General features: G+C 37.6%; 1 long non-coding RNA gene across 3 annotated transcripts in view; it reads left to right on the top strand.

The window, feature by feature from the left end:
- The window catches only part of LOC146444404 (uncharacterized), a 156775-nt gene that overhangs the window by 41134 nt on the left and 92673 nt on the right, over window positions 1-22968 (top strand). For 2 of the 3 annotated variants that reach the window (XR_014850595.1, XR_014850594.1), the window contains exon 6: window positions 5854-5985. The exons of the other annotated variant lie outside the window; for it this stretch is intronic. This is a non-coding gene — a long non-coding RNA (uncharacterized LOC146444404). The remainder of the gene's footprint in view (window positions 1-5853; window positions 5986-22968) is intronic. 3 annotated transcript variants of the gene reach the window in all.

The raw sequence follows: 22968 nt of genomic DNA, 5'->3' as shown, positions 1-22968 counted from the left end.
AAATATGGTTGTTTTGGGCATCCCTTTATTGAATTATTTGTGATTTAATAAAAAATGAATGCAAAGACCTTAGCAAAAACACAGAAATGCAGCCTAATCAGCACCCCAAATTATTTCTATTTTCTACACTCTGCTTCACATTCCTAGCTGGGGGGTGGGGGGAAAGAAAGAAAAAAGCCCTGTATATAGTGAATTCCCATCTCCGTTTAAACTCATAATGGGTTCAGGCACTGAGGCATTCACAATGTGGAACATCAACTACTACTTCTCCATTCGGCCCAAAGTCCTAGGAGTTAATTCCCTGTACTGCATGAAGTGTCAGAGTAATTACCGCTGATCAGCCCTATTTCTCAGCATTCTGTCCTGCTTTGAGAGGCACCCTGTTTATTGATGCACCGCCACCTCATCACAGTGCTTTCATTCAGGCGAGCTGCTTAATCGAAAGGGCTTGGACAATGCAGGATTTTCAAAAGAGAAGAAGTGGAAAAAAAAATTAAAAGTAGCCAAGTAAAATAAAGTGAATGGTAAAGAAACCTGAAAGCTCTACAAAATATTTCCTTATGTCAACACTTGATTTCAATAGATTTTAAAACTCTTATTCATTTCCAAAAGAAGGTACTGTGAGTCTTTTCTGTGGTGACTCAACTATGTGATCAAACCTTTTGAAGATTTTTAAGAACAGAGTGCTGGAAGCCCTCCTTGAGGAACATTTATCAGGTTATGTTCTGTTCATATACGATGACTGTGTCAACCTTATGAACCACAATGCAAAGAAATGTTTTTTTAAAGTTTTTGCCTCTCTGTTTTAAAGATAGATTTATACAACTTGTCATTTAATGAAAATAAATTAAGTACTACTTGAGCCAAGCATTTCGGTTCCACACAAGGGTGGCTTCTGGTTCTCTTTGGCAGGATGCCACTATTCATTTTTATTTCAAACACAATGTGAATCTTTTAATTCAAATATAGTATATAAGTATGATGGCTATAAAGCCTACACTGTGACTTGTTCATGCTCTTCCTCTCCTTGCACTTCTGTGAATTTTAGAGGGAGGCAGAAAGCTACCCTGAATTCATTTCAACTCAAATACTATCAGTCTTTGTGTGTTTCTTAGAGAGAGAGAGAAGATAGACTTATTAGGGCTAGCATTTTCATTGGGATTCAGTGTTTTCCTTGATTAAGTTGCTTTTGGGCACTTGTATATCTGAGGCTACCCAGGCTGTAGTAATTTTCCAGTTGAGCCTATTTTGACTGTAGGAGTGAAATATATTGCCCCGTGGAAGAGGAAATAAACAGGTAATGGCAAGCATAAATGTAAACAAACCAGTTATCTAACTGTTTGCTGAGATTCTTTTAATGACATCACTCCCCTCTGTGGCATTGCTTCATTAAAAAGTAATTTTTCATAAGTTGTTCAGCAGTGTTGTTGAAAATAACAGAATAAGACTGCTACAACTATTCCAGTGTCCTGTTTTACTATTTCCTCCACTATACTTTAGATCAGAGAATCTCTTCTTGTGCCTTGTTTACTGTTGATATTTTCTGGCTGATTGGATAGGAATGACATTTTGACAATTTACTGTAGCAGTAAGCACTGTAAAAACAAAAGGTGCTGATGAAAACTCAGAACCCATTATTATGTAAATTATGGCTGACTAACACAGATTCCATCTCCCAGTCACCATCATTGAGACCAGTTTTACTCAATGATAATAATTTTCATGATTGCAGTCTTCAGAGAGATCAGAAATATGCTCTAGCTGTTGCATTTATCTACAGCGGGTACTTGACCCTTAATTAAATTCTGAAACTTTTTTATATAATAAGGTAAAATACAGCTGACACTTCTATTCAAACAAAGAGCATCAAACATAGATCTACCAAATAAGATAAAGGTATTTCAGACTTACCTTCTTGTAATGCTAGCAAACACGAAGACAACAACCTCCTTTGAAAGAGAGACTAAAGTTTAAAATGCAAAAAAAAAAAAAACATTCTGCTGGGTAATTTAAATGTTGCACTTCAGTGCTGTGTCTGCTAAATATTGGGCTTGCTCTGCAGAATGGACTTGAACTTTATATTAAAATATGCATGACAGGAAAAAACAAACGAATGAGCTTTGAGTATATAAATGATGTTTGCTCTCCTATATTATTGCATTCATGAAAACAAAAAGTTTATAAGGTAAAATAAAGTTATTTAATGTTTATCACCAACTTTCATAAGACAGTACTTGAAAACTGTATTTTGTAAAACTATTTCTCCTAAAAACAGATTTGAAGCAACTCAAGGTGCTGCATTACTGAGCTACTATTCTGCTGCTAACTGAAATGAAAATGATTAAACATAGTACAAGCAATTAGTTTGGCAGATGTTTATGTATATATGTTTCAAAAATAAGACTGGGGGAAAGGGGTACACTGCAGAGAAAAAGGAAGTGGGGCTTTTCATTTAATATTTACATATTTTAAGGCAGCCTTGTAAGCTTTTGGTATTTCTTTCCTCTCTCTGCTCCCCATTCCATTTTCCCCCACTCCTCCCCACTCCCCTCACCAGTTTTTCCAAGGAGAAAACAGCCATTCCAGGTAAGTAACAGTCCAAGTAAGCAGTAACAGTAAAGTTAAAAAGGTAGGGTACTATAAAAATGGAGATTCAGTATTTCTTTAGACATAGCACTTTGCTAAACTGTCAGTTCATAGAGCCAATGAGCTAAGAAAAGTAATTACTTAAGTGGATTTCATGAAGAGTAGAAAGATGATTGTGCCACATTAAATAACAATTGTATCCTTAATGATGTGTTGGACTATAATACAAACATCCTTCTGCCATTATATGCACTACAATATACCTTTCTAATTACTCTGGTGGCTTCCTCTTCCTTTATTAAGATGCTATGCTTTCAGAGACTATGTGAGCATTATATGAGCTTTTTTTTTTTTTAACTACAGTGAATGCAGCTGCATGGTCATTGATAAATTGGTTATAAATTACTGACACATTATATATGAATGGACTCATTGGGTTTTTCCTTTTCTTTCCTTCATAAAATACAATTTTTCTTGGATGAAATGTAATGAAATTTAAAAAAAATACTTTTCTGCGGCTTTTGGCATTTCTAGATATGTAAGGAGTATAGTCATGTAAGTCCAGATAATTAATAAGGCAAATTCAAGACAATATGTCAAAACCTATGAAACAAAGCTAGAACAGGGTAGATAATTTGATATTATTAATTTCAGTAATTTCTTGCTATGTGACCCCTTGGGAATCCTTGGGTTTTCTTTCAGTGGTCCCTGAAAAAGCTATTTTATCATCTGCAAGTTTAAATATATTGCAAGGGTATTCCATTCCACTAAAAGCATTTTTAGATTGCCTGAAAATTCAAAAAAGTTGAAAACCTCCTCTCTATTTCATTGCTTATATTCTGATCCCTTAGAGATGGAAACCCTAAACTCCTTAGCACAGCCTTCTATAAATCAGTATGGTTTCTATGATTTCTAGAGTTACTTTTGTGCACTGTCTGACCACTCATTAGACTTGATTTCCTAACATTCTGTCAGCACACAGAGTACTTGGACCCAGCTAAAATTTACACACATTAATAGTCCCACTGAAGAAAAGGAAACATCTTTTATGTGGAACTTCTTCCAAACGTGTAAAAGGATTGAAGAACAAGGAAAAAAAAATCATAAAACTGGACAATTCTGGATTCTCTGTCAGAGTCTCACTTAACTCTTACAATAGAATTTTTTGTGGAAAACCAAACTTGAATAATTAAGTGAACAAAATAAACCCTGAAAAATATTCTTCTCTGTTGTCACTTAGTAGAGATGCACTCCTTTAACTCATAACTCATGCGCTTCTGCTATCAATTAGTGCCATTAATAACAATAATTCTATATACAGTTCAGCCTACTTATGTGCACATTTCATTGCAGCCCCAAATTAGGTAGTCAGTTGGGAATTTTATCAGTAAAATTGATACAATATTTTCAAAGTTCCTTACCACCACTGGGTGACCTGAAGTTATCTTAGAAAAAAGAGGGTAGTGTCCTGGTTTTGGAAATTATGTTTGACCCCTTTGAAATATAGCAATAATAGGAAAAATATGTCATAGCATGACCAAACTATTTTGTGGTTCTCATCAATATTATATTCCCTTTGTGAAAAACTAGGACACATTATACAGCTAGTTTCACATCTGACTGTTCACACATTGTCAAAATAAGAAGAGGCAATGTCCACAATTTGAAATAAAATCCTTGTATAAAATTCATCTGCAATTAACATAATCCATATCCTACTAGCAGCTCAGCAAGTATATTTCCTCTTTAGTCCCAAATTCTACTGGTAGAGTAAAAGCTCTGTGCTTGGATCGTGCACTAGGCAGAATTATGGGAATCTTTATAAACTCCCTGCTGCACTGCTTGGTTAGCTAAATTCAAGATTAGTAAATGGTCCTTGGAAAGTAAGCAGAGTAGTTCCCCTGTTACAGCATTTGGAACATATATACATAGCCATATATTCTTCTGAAATCAGTCACATGAAGCCTGAGGAATAAAAAAACAGTGTTGCCTGGTAGAACAGCAACTAAGTGAAATTTTTGTACTGGGGTGAGCAAGTAGCAACTGAGAATAATTTGTCATTTTAACCTGTAGTCATTATCACCTGCAAAGTATCCATTGCTCAGTACTACCCAGAATTGAGCCCTCTGTGAGGTGATAAATTCTGTTGCTGTTTTCTCGAAGAGAAGTGTGGAACAATCTTCTTCTTTGTTCTGAAGTTTAGAGCTTACATACTTGGATTTGTTCAAATCCAAGTATATTATATCTTGAAAAAAAATTAAATAAGTTATTGAAAATGTGTTGCTTATGGCACATTCCACTGCTTTTAAGAGACAAGGACTGCTGGGAAAGGAAGCAAAATGTGAAACTGGGCAAAGGGAGTTGCATGTAATGATTCAAGTACACTTTATAAATTATAATTGTCACATCATGTCACAGATCTTTCTGACTGCCAGAGAGGATTGCGAGTCAGTCAGTCTTCATATTTGGGAAAAGTTACTTCTTCCCAAATTAGTAGCTCATGTACAAGAAACATAGAAGTTACATCTGAGACACTGAGAATTCTGTTCAGCAGGAAACTTCAACTGTGTTTAGGCACCAAATTGAAAATTTTCAATCTTAGATATGCACAGTCAGAGGATGCCTTGGTCCTAAGTGCCAGACTCTGCTGAGATCTTGATTTTCCCTGCTTTCTGAAGCTCTTGTACCTAAAAATGGTTCAGTCTAAAAAAAAAAAAATTAAAAAACAAATTTAAAATAAAAAAATTACTCAGCTTTTTCTTTCTGCTGGGTTGCTGAGTTAAGGCACCATTTTTGGTTTTCAGGTGCTTATCTTATGTTATCTCCAGATCACACAAAATAGGCTAAAGATAAAATTCACCTAATCTACTTCCAAGGATTGGCACCCAGTTTGCTCCAGAACAGCATGAATGAGACTGACATGGAGAAACAATTTCCTGGAACTTTTTCTATCAACTGTTGCTTACTAAAAACCAGATTGCCTACTGTAGTGATAGCAGTGAAGGATGCAGACAGAGATACAGTTCCTACAAGCTCAGCGCCTGCCTTCTTGAGGACCATTTCTACTCATTTTCATCATCTCAGAAGCTGGTCAGACCTGCTGGGAAGCAGTGCTGGTTTTGCAAGGATCCACGGTAAATCTATGTTATAGACATACCTACTGATAGGTAAAAGTCCTATGTAACTCTGATCACCAGAGTCAGCCTTGATAACCAAGGATGAGAATGCTTTATTGCAAATGATGTGGAATTTATTTTTTCTGTTCAGCTTTCTGATCAAAGACTTGGAATCATCACCAATTTGTCTTGGCAACAGCTCTGCCACATGGAAAAGTCACCTTATCAACATTATAAAGAAAGGAAATCAAGCTTACCTATCATAATGCAAGGCACTGTGGAGGTAAGAAAAATGCCTCTGTTTGAAATCTTGTATCTGAAGCACAAGTCCGTTCTTCTCCCCTTGAAAGGGAGAATACTATGAAAGTCTGCAAAAGGCTGTGGTTGCAATGGACTAATCTTTGCACAATTCACTCTTTAAGTATGTTGGCTGCTTAGGCAGTACACAATATCTACCATGGTATGCAGGTCTGCCTCCCCACATAAATGGGTGGAGAGCTACAGCCTTATGTATACCAGCACTGCATGACCTTTAAAAAGTAGTGGAAGCATGGAACTGGACCTGCAGTGAGACTTTTCACCTTGATTTTATCCAAGAGTCAGGAAGTTGATTCTTCTGGCCCTCTGAAGGGTGTTGTTGCCTCTTGCATGCCACTGCCTGCTCCTCAGCAAGAGTCCTGAAGGTGCTGTGGAGGTTTTGCATTCCACCTTCGAGTGAGTTGGACTTATGAACTGGAACTAAGATCAGAACTGGCAGCTAGGCTCATGCCAAATTGAAGTTTTATTTATTTGATCATTTCATTGAAGGTAGACACTGTGTCTGTGGTTTATATCTTTAAAATCAAATAAACTATTTATATATAGTGAAGAACTGTAAAACACATAGACCTTATTCACTAATATTTTTATGGTTTCTTTACACTTGACAAGTAAAGAATTTGTGAAAGTGTTTTTTGTATCCAAATCCCACAGATTTCTTGGGGTATTTTTTTAATTAAGAAGGGGTACAATCTAGATTAGTAACACAAACTTAGCTCCTGTTTTTCCTTAACATGCAGCATGAACCCTTCTGAGTGAATTTCTAATACATATTTTTTATGGAAAACATTTGATGAAAACTTAAGAAAATACCATCAACTTTTATCTATTTAACATTTTCATGTTATTAAATGAGAATACCTCATGTGAATTCCAGGTCAGAGTGGAAATATAAATTAGCTACTGTTTTCCTTCCCACCCTGATAAAATTGTTTTGTTTACATCACCATGGAAAGCTTTATGCAAATTTTCTTGCCACACCATATCCATTATACCTTAAAGAGAAAACAGTCTAATAAAAATTCTCGGAGCAGCTATTACTTGTAGGAATGGAAACTAAAGGTCTGCAGTCTTTCAAAGTGTCATTACTACTAGCTGGAGCTTCATAGAGGAAGAAATCAGAGTTGTTCTTTCAAAGAGACAAATTACAGTGCTCTCCAGGTGAAGCCAGCAAAGCCATGGAGTGGCTGCAGTTTGCATGCTGGGTCTCACATGATATTTTGATCCTGTGAACATAGGGCTCCTGGATGTTTTTGCCACTCATGCTGACAGTTTGTCAGGTCACTCCTGCACACACCTTTACAGCTGCAACTCCTGCTGCATATGTTGCAGGACATGTGGAAAGCCATTAGTTGTTTCTGTCTGCACTACTGTCATTCTGAAGTACAATCTTGCCATGCACTTTGCACTACGAGGGCTAGGAAACCAGTATCTTTTATAGTAATGATTTCCAGTTTACAGCCTTCATTTGTTATATTTCCTCAATAGCTGTTGTGTTGAGATTAACTGCATAAATGGTCTGCAGCTGGCTGTTATGAATTAAGGGAGTTTAATCAAAGTATTTCTAATGTACAGCATAATGATAATACATGGGGGAAGTACTATTTAAGAGATAATGATGGCTTCAGAAGATCACTGTTGTAATGTTTAGTGCATATGCCTTCAGCATTGAATTTGTTGTTGTTCTGAATATGCTTAATGGATCAGTGAAAAGCTGCCTAATGTGGGATTGTTTGATGGGGCTGACAGAGCTGGAATTAGCCCATTGCTGTTTACTGCATACAGCCATTAAGATTAATTGCTGCCAGATAATTTTGACTGTTTTTATCTTCGGGAAAAAGTGTCACTAATGGGTTTATAAATTGGTTCACTATTACTAATAGTAAGGCCAGTGTAACAGGAGAGGATGTGAGCAGCTAATTCTAAAGATAAAGGTAAAAAGTGTAAAGTACTATATGACTTGCTAGTTTTAAGGGATAATGTTATCTAATAACAGACAGACTGATATATGATGCTCATTAATGCTATTTCCCAGGCTTTGGGTTGAACCTAATAGATGCTAATAAAGTCTTATTTGATGTACCATTAAAAAGCTCAATCTGTTTTCTGCATTAATGCACAACGTTGTTTATCACATTTTCAGTGACTAAAACCCAAACCCTCAATCTGTTACATAACTAAACAGTATCAGGCTAGTTATACCTGTTTTTGTCTTTGTTTAGAGACACAGAAAAATTTATAGGGCAAACACATTTCTGTATATGCTGTTTGCAATTCATATCACTTGACAGCTTCCTGTCAACAATAACACTTCAGGTTTCATTTTAATGTATCCTCTTTTACATACATTGTCACAGGTAAATTCAGCAAAGCACTGCCTCCAAGAGATAAATTAATTGGTTTAAAAATGTTTGAAAACAGTGTTGGGATATGGGCAAAAGATTATCCGAGTAGGATGAGCCCACATTAGAGGTTAATATTCTGGTACAGCCTGTATCCATGCTTGTGCAGTGTCTCTAATTTGCTGTGTATTAAAGTGAAAGTTCTTTGTGCACTAAGTCTCAAATATATCCCTTGTATCTAAGGGCATTGACAAGGGAGTGTGAAGAACATGCACTAAATAGATAGAAACACAGACAAGGAATGCTTAATGAAGAGGGGAAAACCAATAACTCATGAGTAGGGAAGTTCTTCTCTTTTCAAGTAGAGATAGTGTAAATTATGAAGTGATTCCCTTCTCAAGCTGAAAGAGCATTTATATTTTTCATGATCAGCTTTTAGTTTGTGCTGAGAACATCTTCATTTTTTGAGGGGGTCTAGGAAATAGAACAGTTCTTGGCTAAAAAAAAAAGGCAATCTCAAACAATACCAGAAAAAGTTCTTTGCATTTCTTTTTTTTTCTTCAGAGTGTTAACATGTGAAGACCTTTGAGAAGTTAAAAGAAAAAAATTATATGGTGGTAAAATCAGTTCTGCTGTATTTGCTTGTATTTGTTTCCACAGCAGTATTCCAAGTTGCATTCTTGCTTCTTTGCCATTAAGGAATGAATCCTTTATTCTGGTTTAGACCAATTCCCCAAGCATCCACTTTAAACTTTCATCCTTTTTGCCATATTTGTGCCATCTGCCTGTGTATCTAATGATGCATCTTTATCTATTGGGGCTTTATATTCTGTAGGGAACCAGCTAAAATCTAAATATTCTTCCCTTTATTTATGTATCTGAATATTGCACAATACTGCCTGGACACAACCATTCACGTTTTTTCATTATGTCCAGATCCTGATTTCTTTATCTATCATATCCACCACCACTGGCTGCATTATCCATATTTAATAAATCACCTTCCAGTTAAACCTCTGTTTGTGCACAATTCTAGCACTGCTTTGACTTAAATAAATTTAAAATCAGTTTCATTAATTCAGGAAAAACTCTATATAGACACATTAATGTTGGGTTACAGCCATCTTATTTTGGTTTACTTTGATTGCAGCATAAGTTAAACCAAGTCAGCCTTATACTGATTTAAAAGAGCTGGCACTACCTATTTCACCATTTTAACTACATTGATTTTAAATCCTGTTCTTAGTTAAACCAATGAAATTTTCACATAGAAAGTCCTAAGTTTTGTTCCCAAAAATGTTGCACACATTTCCATGCAGGGCCTGGCATAAATGGCCATTAGCCTTTCCTTTCTATTGTTAATGATTCTAAATAATGTCTTGAGGCAAACATTGATTAGGTTGTTAACCAAGCTGTCTGTGGCAGGCAATTTAGGATGATAGCTTACATGAAAATTATGCCAGAATAAGGTATAGTGTTGTGGTTTGTCTTCACGCAGAGCAGCTATACTGGAACAATTCCAGGCAGAAACACTCTGAAGGAGATCTGAGTGTTCTTGTACCAGTTTGAACAGAGCAGGACATCCTTGCCTGCCTCCAGAGGGAATGGATGGCCTGGGTTAGATAAGCCAGCTCAGACATCTTGAGCAACCTAGAACTTCACAAAAAAATATGTGTTTCATGATCTGAATCCTTTTCTATTCTCTTTTTAAGTGATCTCATTGCAAAACAAATGGTCAGGCAAATTTTTACCCTGGAATGGAGAGAGGGAAGGAGAGAGAGAAAGAAGGAAAGAGAGAAGACAGAAAGGGAGGGAGGGAGGGAGGGAGGGAGGGAGGCAGGCAGGCAGGCAGGCAGGCAGGAAGGAAGGAAGGAAGGAAGGAAGGAAGGAAGGAAGGAAGGAAGGATATTTTAGGTGAAATTGAAAACAGGCAAGTTAGATACATCACACAATGGCATCCTATTTCACTAAGCACAATCCTTCCAGTCCTTTACCTTGCAGGTGTATCTGTTTTGGGTCATGCTGTACATGATATGGCTTGCTTCCTAATCCTCTATTTGCTACAAGCTGCTCTGATTATGGATTTGCAGAAACAGCATGTTAATCCTGAATTTCTTTTCCAATCAAACACAGATTTTGGACTGCTTAACCTAAAAACAGCAGTCACTGAAGTTATTCAAGTATTTCTAAACTAAAATCTGTTGGGCAAAACAAAATTATGTTTTGCAGAATGCAGGGCCTTGTCTTCACTGCAATAAAGACAGTCCGGTATGGTAAGCTTACACAGTAGCACCACTGCCAAAGTTCAGCAATCAAGGGGAACATATATTTACATTGCAGTGCAGTATAAATGCAACTTGAATAGTTTTTTTATGAAAAACATGACAAATCTCTCTGGAAGACGGTTTATCACAATTCCTGTTCATTCTCAAAATTGCAATGGATGTGTGACTTTCATAAACTTCCTGAGTATTCAGCTTTTTGTGGCTCTATATTAGATTTGTAGGGCAAGGCTCTGGTACTGAGGGAGTTGTAGGGGTGGCTCCTCTGAGAAGCTTCCAGAAGCTTCCCCCATATCTGACAGAGTCGATGCCAGCTCTCTCCAAGATGGACCTGCTGCTTGCCAAGGCAAAGCCAATCAGCAATGGTGACAACGGCTCTGTAAAAACATATTTAAGAAAAGAAGATCGGGCAAGGAAGCAGGACCTGTTGGACACTAAGAGAGGCCTTCAGGAGAGCAGGCTTTCTCAGGATCCAGTTCAATGCAAAAACTTCACTAAGGTGTTTTGTAGGACTGTCTTGCCCTTTCTATGGATTAGACAGGAAGCCTTATGAAATTAATCTCCTATCTCAGGCACTTCATTTAAAGGTCTTAATTTAGGCACTGGAAAGTGCCTTATAATTTTCTTTTTTTCTTTCAGGAAGATTTTTAGTTTTTTTGTCTTCTCTTACAATGACATTCACCTCTTTGCAGCACCCCAGTTCAAGACAGACAGCCCTTCAAGTTCTCTGCAAACTCTGATTCAAAGACCTTGCTCCAAAATGAAGCAAACCTGGTTCATATGAATCATAGAAACATAAAATTGGAAGGTGCCTTAAAGCTCATCTAGTTCCAACATTCTTGTCATGGGCAGAGGCACTTTCAGGTTTACCTATCCAGCAAGATCCCTGCCTTAGAAAATATCTGGATTTAGAAGGGTTCATAGTGTTTCATTTGACACCTTGGGCAGGCATGAATTTATCACACAGCCCTGTCTCTCACTTCAACTTCATCAACAACTGTGATCCTTAAAAGAAAATCCTATGGGAAATCTACACTTCAGTTGAGGGGAAAAAGAAATCAAGTTGAGCCACCAAAAATTATATAGTGTTACATTAATTGCTTCTTTTCACTTTCCACCTTCTTGATTTAAGCTTTTACAGCTCATATTTTTGAACTTTCCTCTGCAGTCCATACCATTAGGAATGTTTTTCTTTTTCTTTAATAAAAACAGTGATTATCAGGTAATAACAGGATTTTTGAAGTTAAGACACTAAAAATACCGATTGTTGCAAAATGCATGATTAAATTACAAGTCTTGGCAACATCATGAAGAGCCTTTCCTTTCAAGACCAGTTTTCTTATTTCTGAAGTAATTTCTCAAATGAAACTGCTTTTTGTCCTTTTTTAAATTTTTTTTTCAATGTATACACAGACTTGTGTAGTTTATGAAGAAAAGCAAGGATGAACCCAGGCTATGCATAGGTACTGGAAGAGCATCAGCTGATAGATCATGCAGCCATTCTATTAATCAACATCAAGAATTCTTTCTCTAATTGATGAAATGTTATTTTATTACCACACAAGGATATGTGGGGTGCTTTCTTCAACTGAAGTATGAATGTAGGATATTGCCAAACTTTCTCCCTAAATTCACACTTGAAAATGATGTGCTGAAATTTTCAAATTGACATAATTAAGAATATTAGGAACAAATGCAGATAATACAGCACATGAAATAGGTTAGATTTTTTTTCTTTTATTCAAGTCGTGGATATAATATCCTGAAATTAAACTATTTAATGTGGAAGATTCTCTCAGCTTCAGACAGTTTTAGGCCAATTCTTTCCAACTGCAGCTATTACCTAAAAAAATTACATAACTTGCCTTTTTTCTGCAAATCGCTGAAGCCCGACTGGTGCTCCATTATTAACATCAGAGCTGTCAGCATCTCAGGAAGGCAAGAGGAGAAAGCAAAGCATTCCTTCCAGCAGGAACAAAATCATGCTTGCACTTAGAGAAATCTTCTTTCAATCCTCTTTACACCAAGAAGAGAACTACTTAAAGTTCAGTATGCTGAAGGTGGGATTCATTTCACTTTCACTATCTATAAGTCTCTGTTAGATGTCTATAAGTTAAAGTCAGCTTGACTCCATCTCTAGACGTGGAGAGATAGGTACCTCCAGAGGGTGATTCATCCCATCCGTAGACAGGTATCGGGAAGAGATGGAAGGAGATGTCCCCTTTGGAGATGTCTATCTCTCTCCAGTGACTACAAAGGAAGATTGTGGTGAGTGGCTTAAACTTGACAGCTAAAGTTACGTGAGATGAAATCTAATCCTAGGCATAAGTAACACGGGAGGAGCCTTACTCTCCTGTACTGAAGAGGATGTAATTAGTGATGGTTATTGGAATCATTCTGCAATAAAAATGCACAAATTGCATCATGCTTGTTAGCCAAAATGAATTAACTTCACTGTGCACATAACTACATGGAAACGTCATATGTGTCAGAGCCTCCGTAAAAAAAGTAGGAAGGGCAGGTTTAGTAAGGGGCATGGCTCCAAAATAATGTTAGACTCAGCTGCGACTCTGACCAGCTTCTGAGTGCTCCTTTTTCTCCCAGTGGTAACTGTTGTACAACTGTCTTACAGTAACAACAAACCTGGTCATCTTTTTTACCATCCAAGTGACATTTGCTTTGTATTTTGCAGGAACTGTGTTAAAATAAAACTAAAAGAACCAGAACATATCCTTTTCCCCTGATTTGCATTAACTTTCCAACCCATCAAAGTATTCTTTATTTTAGTTTAGAATCTGAAAACAGGTAGAAAATATCCTCTCCTAGGAACTGTAGGCAGCAGTCTGTGTGGCACCAACTGATTGGCTTTCACAATGCTTCAGACTAATCCTAGAGCAGGTGGGGCCTGTGAAGTAATAGCTCTTGACCCTGGCTCTCCTCTGGAGTCTATACAATGTCTTCATGACTCTAAAGCTTCTCTCTATTTCAGTTCAAAGAGTCTGACATCAGAGAGGGTTGTGCTGGAGCCAACGAGACTGGTGACTGTTATACCATGGAAGTGGCCACATGTGGCAGGCTGTAGAGTTTGGCATGGTAGGGTTGTCTGATGATGCAAAGTCTGCTGAAAATACATGTGAAAACAGGGAATAATAGGAAAATCAACACCATAGAGGATCAAAATTCCAACGTCTGAACTGGTTCCTGTATGTTTTTAATACAGCAGTGTAGGCAAACTCCAATGGATTTTATCTAGACGTGTCTTTATCTGTTTTAATGAAGAAACACAATTTCTTCATTAAAGCTGAAGAATTTTAGCTTTTGTCTTTGCAGCCTCTACCAGATAGGACATCAAAAGGAAGAATTCAAGAGACCTCTGCAGCCTGGATATCTGTGTCTTTATTAATAGTTCCTCAAAGACAAAAGTGAATAGAGATGATTTTGTGACTGCACACAGGAGTTTAAGGCTCTTGCCATCACCCTCTCTTCAGTTGCACTGTGGGCATCTATATAGTTCAGCTTTAACCCCAAAAATTTTCCTCCAATTTACATCAATATGTAGAGAATGAAAGCTTTTGCATTTCATTTCACTTCTAAACACTTAATTAGAAGATGTAACTCGTGTTTCTAAGTATTTTCGTCATTACTTAGGTGTTCTGTCAGCATCACCTTTTAAGTCAAGGTATTCTTAGTATTCTTAGTGTAGCACATGCATGAGAAAATACTGTAGCTGTGAAAGTCCAGATTGTGCAATCTCCTAGCCTAGAAGGTACTGTCACTTTTATGTGCCCTATATTTTATTCATCCATAGCTCAAATAAATGCAGATTTAAAAAAAATATTTATCTTTAGCTCTTGCCTTGCTTTCCAGTCCTCAGTGCTTGGAATTTGAGAATCAGGTCATCTAGAAAAAAAGTTCATATGCTATGTAACTTCAGTAAGCAAAAAAATTCAAAATATTGCAATTAGATGGTGTTTATCTCATTGTTCCTAAAACTATCCATTTGGTTTTCTTGGTAGTCTCAACCCCTAGGTAATTAAAAATAAAACCAGAAATTTGCATTTAATTCATCTATCTAGACAGGAAGATTTATAAAGCACCATTTGCTTGGTGAATCTTTCACTCTAAGTTATCTAATGGTTTTCTAAAATTAGATTCTACTTTCAAAAAATCAAAACTGTCAGAGATATTAATGTAGCACCTTTTTAGGGATATTGTTAGATACACAAACATCTGGGGAAAAATACTGAAACACAGCATTGCATCAGCTTTGAATGTGTTTAAAGCAACATATTAGGAGTCCTCATAAGTTTTCATTTATAGGATGAAGCAAATTGGTTGAAACCTTGATCACACTGAAATTAATGAAATTTCCCCCTTTCTCTTTTGCTATTCAGACACGTTCCTAGTGACCATGACCATGAGAAAGATTCTTGCACAAGGACATATAAATGGTAGACTCTGTCTCCTGAAATAGAGTAACATTTATTTGACATTTGTGTGCTTCAGTATTCCTTGTAGTCAGTGCACAATATGTGTTCCAGCCTGAAGGCTTCTAATAGTTGATAGAAGATTAAAATAAATGTTTTTATTTACAGATCCAAAAATTTTTAAGAGCAGGAGTGAAAAATGTTTTGACTGTTTCATAAAACAAGTGTGAAAAGCGGTCAGTGAATAATTTTAGAGTCAGTATTAAATCTGTATACTGCAGCTAAATCCTAGCTATAATTGGAGAAAAAATTCAGTAAAAAAATAAATGAAAATATCTTATGAGTGTTCTGCAAACTCAGTCTCTAAGTCTCCAGTATTGGGGTGTTAGGCATTAAATGTTCATGCTTTCTATAATATGTATTCAAATATGTTCTAGTATCTCTTTATATTTAGTGATTTTGATGTGGCTGCTACTTTCTTTCAATCTCTTGATTTTATGGGGTTAAAAGTCCACATTTAATTCCAGGATTTATCTGACCCTTGAGAGTCCAATGTGTGAGAATTGAAGACACTGACTAACCTTTGCCCAAAAGAAAGGGCAAAAGCCAGGATGCCAGAGAACATAAAACCACACAAAACATAGAGATGGGCAAGATTTAGGGATGGGAGAGACGAAAAGAAGAAAAGAAAGGAAGAACTGAAGAAGGATTGAGGTGGATAGAAAGGCAAAAGAGATGTGCTTGGATCTAGCTGGGTGAGGGTATACAGCACTAACTGCACTGATAAAAACAAATTAGGTTGTAGGAGTTGAAGGTAGTAAAATGAAAATGATGAAAGAAAATTAGAGGTTTTGACCCAGAGAAAGCAAAAATGTACAAGGGATTAAGAGGGATTTATCCAAGTGTTGGGATGTTGAAAATCTTCTGATGTTTCTGCTGAAGAGTTGAGAGCCTTGGCTGCCTCAAGGCATAAGCAAGAACAGGCAGTACTCTGCTAGAGCAGGCTGTTGGAGTTGCAGGATGGCATTGCTGGCTCCTGGGTCTGTGCCAGTGCTCCAGGAGGGACCGCTTGCTGGTTGCTCCTCTCCTCTGAGAGAGGATGCAGCTTTAGGGACCACCCTGCAGGCACAAGCCCAGGCACCACAGTCAGTTCGGTGCCCTTGTCTTCTCCATCCTGCACTGGACCAACTCTCAGTAAGGCAAAATTCAGCTCTGTCTCCAACCCTGAATAGCCCTGGTGTCTCTCGTTGTCAGAAATATCTGTCATTACTAAATCTCCACAAGATTTAAGAATGGTCTGGGGCAGCTGCTAGCAAAAAGACACAATCTCTCATTTAAAAAATAATAAATTGAAGAGAAAATGTTCACTGCCTAAGAACTGAAACTCTGGTGGTCCAGGCTTCAACACCAAGCTGAATGTAAAGCATGTAAATAGAACACTGGCTTCAAGATTACAAGTTCTGTGTTTAAAGTTAGTCATATTTCAAAGTAATCTCCCAAGGACCTTTGCTGATTCCAATGCTAATGTGTAAAACACTTAGCTACGATCTGGCTGGGACAAAGCAGCATGATTTAGTGATCCAATGTTTTAGTGGAAAGGAATACCCTTGCAATATATTTAAATATCTTAGAATTAAAAAATGGGGTTGATCTAATGCATTTGGATTTACTGACAGTGGCTTTGCAAGCTCCTTTTAGGAAACTGTCAAAAAATAACACCATGTAAGAGTACACTTGCTTAAAACCAGAGCATCACAAAGCATAAACTGCTCCATTTTCCAGAGGCAAAAAAAAAAATAGCAATTAATACTGGGATAATCCAGAGATGCTTGTTGCCATTGATATTGTTTTGAAAGTTAGTGACATGAAATCTGTGTGAGCACTGAGTTGACCATGCTTAGGTGTATCACAAAGGCTGAACAGCACTAAAGAAATTTACAGAGAGCTCTGGAGAGATTGAGGGAAGTGAGGTGAAAGGACAGCATGGTTGCAGGGGAAATTCAATGAATGCAGGTTAAAGTACCTTGAAAGAGGAATTATTTGAACTACTGAGATCTCTGAGTTTAAAGAGCAGTGAGTATAAGTTAATGAAAGTCCTTTCTGAAAGGGAGAAGTGGTGGTTGCTGCTGTGGAACAGTTATTTGCTGAAAGAGGTTTAGCATTCCAGAAGGCATCAAAGAGCAAAAGAAAACAATAATATGGAAAGTATTATAATGTCACTATGTGACAGTGGAATAGCACTTTTGGGCAACCATCTTCTTTTCAAGAGGCATTCCCTGTTAAAAAAGAAAAAGGCTCCACAAAAAGAGAGAATTCAAAAATATTTGTGGAAATCATGAAAGATATGAGACAATGAGATAAAAAAGGACTCTTTCAAGAAGAGAGTATGACTAGTGGTTTTGCACATTATTTTCAATTGACAAAACTTTACTGTCAGACTAAGTAGGTGATGACGTATTAATAAAAGATATGGGTGAGCAGAGGTAAGATACTGGTGTAGGCTCAGTGCTGGACTAGCTCAGCGTGGAACTTTTTATGTCCAAAGAACTGTCACGACAATTCAGAAGTTATTGTTTTGGCTGGAAAGTAAGTACTATCCCTGTCTGCATCCCCTGTCTATGCTTTGACCTCACTGGCTCCACAAAATTTGACAGAGTGCTGAGATCTAAGAGACGTTCCAGTAGCCACAACCTTATAAGAATCTAAGCACAAAAGAAGGAGCTGTTTAAATGCTCTGGGGAAGGGAGATTTTCACCTTCTTGGATAGGAAGATCTACAGTGGAGAGTGAGTTCATAAGTGACTAAACCTGTATAAAGCGTCTGTCAGATCTGAGGCCTTTTAGAAACCAAAATACAAATACAGTCAGGCAAGAGATTCATAGGAAGCCAGACTTCATTAGTTCCAGGGCTCAAGGGACTTGTTTCAAAAATCATCTCACCTCTCTTATAGGACTAAAATATTAGGCACAAAGATATGTCTTTGCAGACAACTGAAGACACATCTGGTCTGCCAATATATGAGATCTTTTTTCTAGCTCTTTATAAGAAATGTTGAATTCTTACTTTTTGTTCAGGTCAGTCCTGGATGCTGTGCTCACTGGGTAGTGGACAAATTTGATCCTGAAAAAAATGAACAATTAAAACTACGTATCCCCCTGGACACCAATAGCAAACGTATTGCACGTGTGGATGAGTGATACAGACACATAAAACTATGAATAAAAGTTTAACAACCCCTTTCCTGAGCAGCATAAGACAGATGCCAGGCTACACCTGTTCCTGCCTTCTCCACAATCCTATCACCAAAAAAAAAAAAAAAATTAAAAAATTGTCCTTCCTTAAATTCTTGACGATCTTAATTGATCTCAGCCCCAAGTCACAAACTTTAGGTAACTTGGTCTTAAACTCTGTTGCACACTTATGGCAACAGAGATAGGTGTATGGATGTGGATATGCATCCAAAGACCAAAGGAGTGCCTTGCTTGGCCTATTTCTTGTGATCAAAAATTCCTGAATACAAATTTCTCATTCCAATTTTTTTTTATTTTCTTGTTCAATAACCACTAGTACTTTATTTTGTAGCTTAGGCTCTTAATGTCTCCCCTTTCAGTCTCCGATGCAGTAAGGTTTTCAGTATTTCTGCTCAAGGCTCTTTCTTCTTTTGCAGCTTGATTGTGTCCTTATAATATATCCATTTTGCCTTCTTTCTTTCTGTTCTTTTCATTGTGCTCTCCTCCTTACCCCATTATCACTTACTGTCAACTTCCCCATCTTACTTTCACCAGTCTTTAAAATAAATTTCTCCTCACCAGCTACTTACCACCTTACTAACTCTCTGACTCCTTTTTGTAAGTTAGGCTGCATCAACATTAATAAAATAAATGGGTTTGGGGCCATTTTTCACACTGAGGCAAACTGGCACAGAGTGACACTCATTCACATGCTTTTCTTTTGAGATGGACTGTCCAGTTCCAGCACCTCCCCATCACCATCTCCTAAATGTCTATTTCCCAAATCCTTCCCAGGAACAGTTTAAAGACTACCAGGTGGCCCAGGAAAAAATCCTGTCAAAAACCATTCAACCTTTGCAAAATGAACAATCAAGTTCCAGTCCCACTTCTGTCACTGTTAAATTTACTACCACAGAAATACTCACTAGCAGCAGAAACAACTTTAAGGCAGTGATGTATGGAACAGCTGACTTTTGTGGTTTGCAAGAACTGTAATTCTAAACCTTTTCCCTATGTAAACTGATTTCTATTTTGAAATGTAGTCATTGGTTTCCCAGCTGTTAATAGCTATAAAGCTGCCTAAAGCCAAGCAGCCTCTCTGCTGAGCAGGCAGTATGGTTTCTTGCCATAAAGGAAATGGCTTGAAAGGCAGCCTGTTGACCATGTAAAGGATGGGTGTGCATGGCTTTTGTTCAGAGCCAATGTTTTTCCTGCCATCCTCCCCAAAGAGAACTTAAACCTGGAAACCAGTGGTTTCATAGACAAATTCAAGGCTCAATCATAATCAAATAGGCTCAGCACAGCACGTTATTGCACATCAGCAAGGCTGCGGTAACCGTCCACTACAAATACGAGATAATGTGACATACATTAGCCCACAGTGAAAAGGGGCTAACCTAAGCCAAATTACTCTGAATGTGCCATGGGCTAAGAGCATTTGCACAGGCATTTATTGAGATAGTTAACCAGAGTCATTTGATCATATGTCTGATCTCAAAGACAAAATAGACTCTAAATTGCTAGTATGGTATATGGGAGATGTAGCCATGACATTCTGTTGCATTATCATCTGACCTAAAAAGAATGTAAAAGATACACTTCCTTCTTGGCATTATTTTAACATGGCATTTTACCAGCCTGAATTATGAAAACAGAAGAAAAAAAAAGTGTTATATTTAAACCTATAAAATGCAGTTTATTCCTATTTGATAGGGCACAACTTTTTCTAGCAATTGTAATCTGTAACATTACAGCCTTAGGAGGTAATTTACTAAATAGGACAAAATTAGCTGATTTTTGGACCATTTAAAGCAACACTTCTGTTGAAAGCATATAAAATGTATTAAAGTAATCTCTAAAGTCTTTACCCCTGCTTGAGATTTTAATTTACTCAGAGTTAATAAATTATCCCCTTTCAGAAGCTATTGAAAATTTTCACTTCAATCCTTTTTAAAACTTAATGTGTTCAATTGAATCTTAAGCAATTTATACACATACACACAGAGCTTGAGGTGGTCACCATACTAAGGTGAAGGCTGAAAAGGGGTTAGATTAGCAGTAACTCCTCTTCCCTTAGGGATTGCTGGGGTGCTATTAATGAATGTGAATTCCCTCCTCTCCCAGAGGCCTCCCCCTACATATGCACTGGTCTGGCTGTTGAGTAATTACTTTTCCACAACTGCATTTAGCAAAATACCCTGTTCAAAGCCCAGGCCCATTTTCTTTCCTGCTGAAGGATGTGACTGCAATCAGGGAAGAGAACAGCAAATCTGGGTCACCCCAGTATTCAGGTTAGCTGGGACACAAAAGCTTGCTTCATCTCAGACAGGGCTCTGTGTTACATTTGCACACTTATCAGAAATTTTTTTTTCAGGCTATCAATTATTATATTTGAACATTGCATCCTTGCTCTAGGGAGCCCTTAGCAAGCTGTAGCAAAAAATCAATCCAGTTTTACAACTTTTACCTTGGCATAGCTCCAACTCTTTATCTACCTCTCATAGTTATTTAAAGATGCGGTGTCTTTTTTTCTGGAGTATAGCTATATTCCTGAGCAGGACTTGCCCTTGATGTATGTAATACCCTTTTTCCTTTATTAGGGTTAATCTGTGAATCTGCTTTGGTTTTACTTTTCATGTTTGACAATTGGTGTGTCTGTGGCATGGTTTGTGTGCCTCAGTACCCACCTCTCCTCAGCAGTGTGTATTTCTCAGCATGTATTTCTCGTGGCAACCAGAGCCTCTCATTTCAGGGAGTGGGCATGTGGGTTGGAGCCCATTCTTGTTCAAATTGCTTTAACATTGGCTGAAACCGCAATAGAGGTATCTGAAATTTCTCCATGTATTTATTCTGAACCTTATTTTTCCAGTGTCAACTCTACCTAAGAGGTGACCAAGCCAGACATCCCTCTCTATGTGTGTAGGTGCATGAGGCACCTTTGCCAGCACACCTGGAGGGTTGTCTTCATCAAAGGGGTTATGAATCCCAACACCAGCAGAACTGCTTGAAAACAAAGACACTATAGCTTTCTCAAAAGGTTACTGACTCCCAGATGGTAAGGAACTGGTCTTAGATATTACTATGTCAGCATAGGCTGCAAAAACAGACAGCAGATGCTGGGCATCACTGGAGTTATGAAGTAGCAGGCATTAAAAGAGAAAATCTATCTTAGAGCTGTACTTTGAAGGGGTTTTATGTTTATTTTAGAAGCAGACCCAGTTTCTATTTCCCTATTGAACACGCATGTGGAAGCTCACAGAGCCACTAATCAGATTGCATGCGTTTCCATGTTTCTAATTCTCCACTTTTCAGCTCAAAAATCTGTTTTACCACTTTCCGTTAAAGTTACTTTATTAAATTCCCTCATAGCAGTTAGCTCAAGGGCTAAAAGATATCCTTTAATTTACACCATGCACGTTTATACAGAGAGAATTCTGGAAAGTCCATAAAACATGAGTTTGGCTCATTGCTTCCAGCCTGCTTGTTCAGAGAGACTTGGAAAGGGAGCAAGTCCATGGTGGCACATGTGTGTCCTCTTTCCTGGTGGAGCTGGGATGCTTCCTTACATAAGCCAGCAGTTGCCAACCTAATGCCACGGGAGCATGATGTGAGTGGTGTGTCCAGCAACAACAGCTACACAAAGCAAAGCAAATCCCTGCCATCTTCATAGTACAATATGTAGTTTAACAAACCTCATAATTACATATTCATTTTCAGGAGTGGCATTTTAAGGAAAGTAACCAGTGAGTCTTCCCCTCCTCCAGCTACCTTGGAGCCTGCTGTCTTCCGAGCTCCTAAGTGAATCAGGAAATAGCTGGATCAGTCCTATGGAGGATCCTTCCAAAACAAGAGCAGATATTTTTTATTTGATTATTTCTATTTGGACCCTATTTCTCTGTCTTTCCTTTTAGTCAGAATATGTGACAGCATTCCAATGGCATGGAACTTAAATCAAGTGTTTAACCACTAGCAAATAGTCACTGAAAAGAAAAAAGTTTATTCTTTTCCATCTTTCATGCTTTCATACCTGTCTTTCACCTGTTTAATTTGAAATATTGTTTGGTATTACCCAGAGTTGTGTGGTGTTAGAAGCATTTGACAGCTAGCTGTATTTTAGGAACAGATGAAATAATTTGTATTCTCAGAGAAAACATAAGGGATCTTTTAGAATAAAATGTACTATAAAAACATACAGTAGCATTACTGAAAACAATTTTTCCACTTTTTTCTTTCTATTGTAGAAAAAATTACAGAAGAAACAAGTACATATTCTGACCTCAATGTAGGCAAAGAAGGGCTGGATAGTGGGAGCCATTCTTATTTACTTGCGTAATCAAACTTTGCAGGCAAAACCAGGGGGAATTTATACTTTGTGACTCATGCTAACAAAAAACAAGAAACTCAAATTTAGGTTTGTCTTGGTTTGAAAACAAACCAATGGGAGATCACAAGTCAAGACTGAAATTAAAAATAAGTGAAATAATACAAGGAAAAGCACTGACAAAGTCAGATACAACCTAACACCCTGTTAGGGTGGTAGTAGCAGTCCAACTGAAGTAGTCCAGTTGAAGCGGTGATCCTGTGAAGGTCTAGTCTCCAGCTGAAGATCCAGTAGTAGCTCTGGTTCTCTGGGAACCCAGTAGACAGGGCTGGCTCAGGCAGTTCCA

Source organism: Lichenostomus cassidix, chromosome 1 (assembly GCF_008360975.1).
Source record: "Lichenostomus cassidix isolate B80296 chromosome 1, HeHo_3.0, whole genome shotgun sequence".
Taxonomy (NCBI): Eukaryota; Metazoa; Chordata; class Aves; order Passeriformes; family Meliphagidae; genus Lichenostomus; species Lichenostomus cassidix.
Note: the sequence above shows the minus strand (reverse complement) of the source record. Positions and strands in the feature narration are given on the sequence as shown.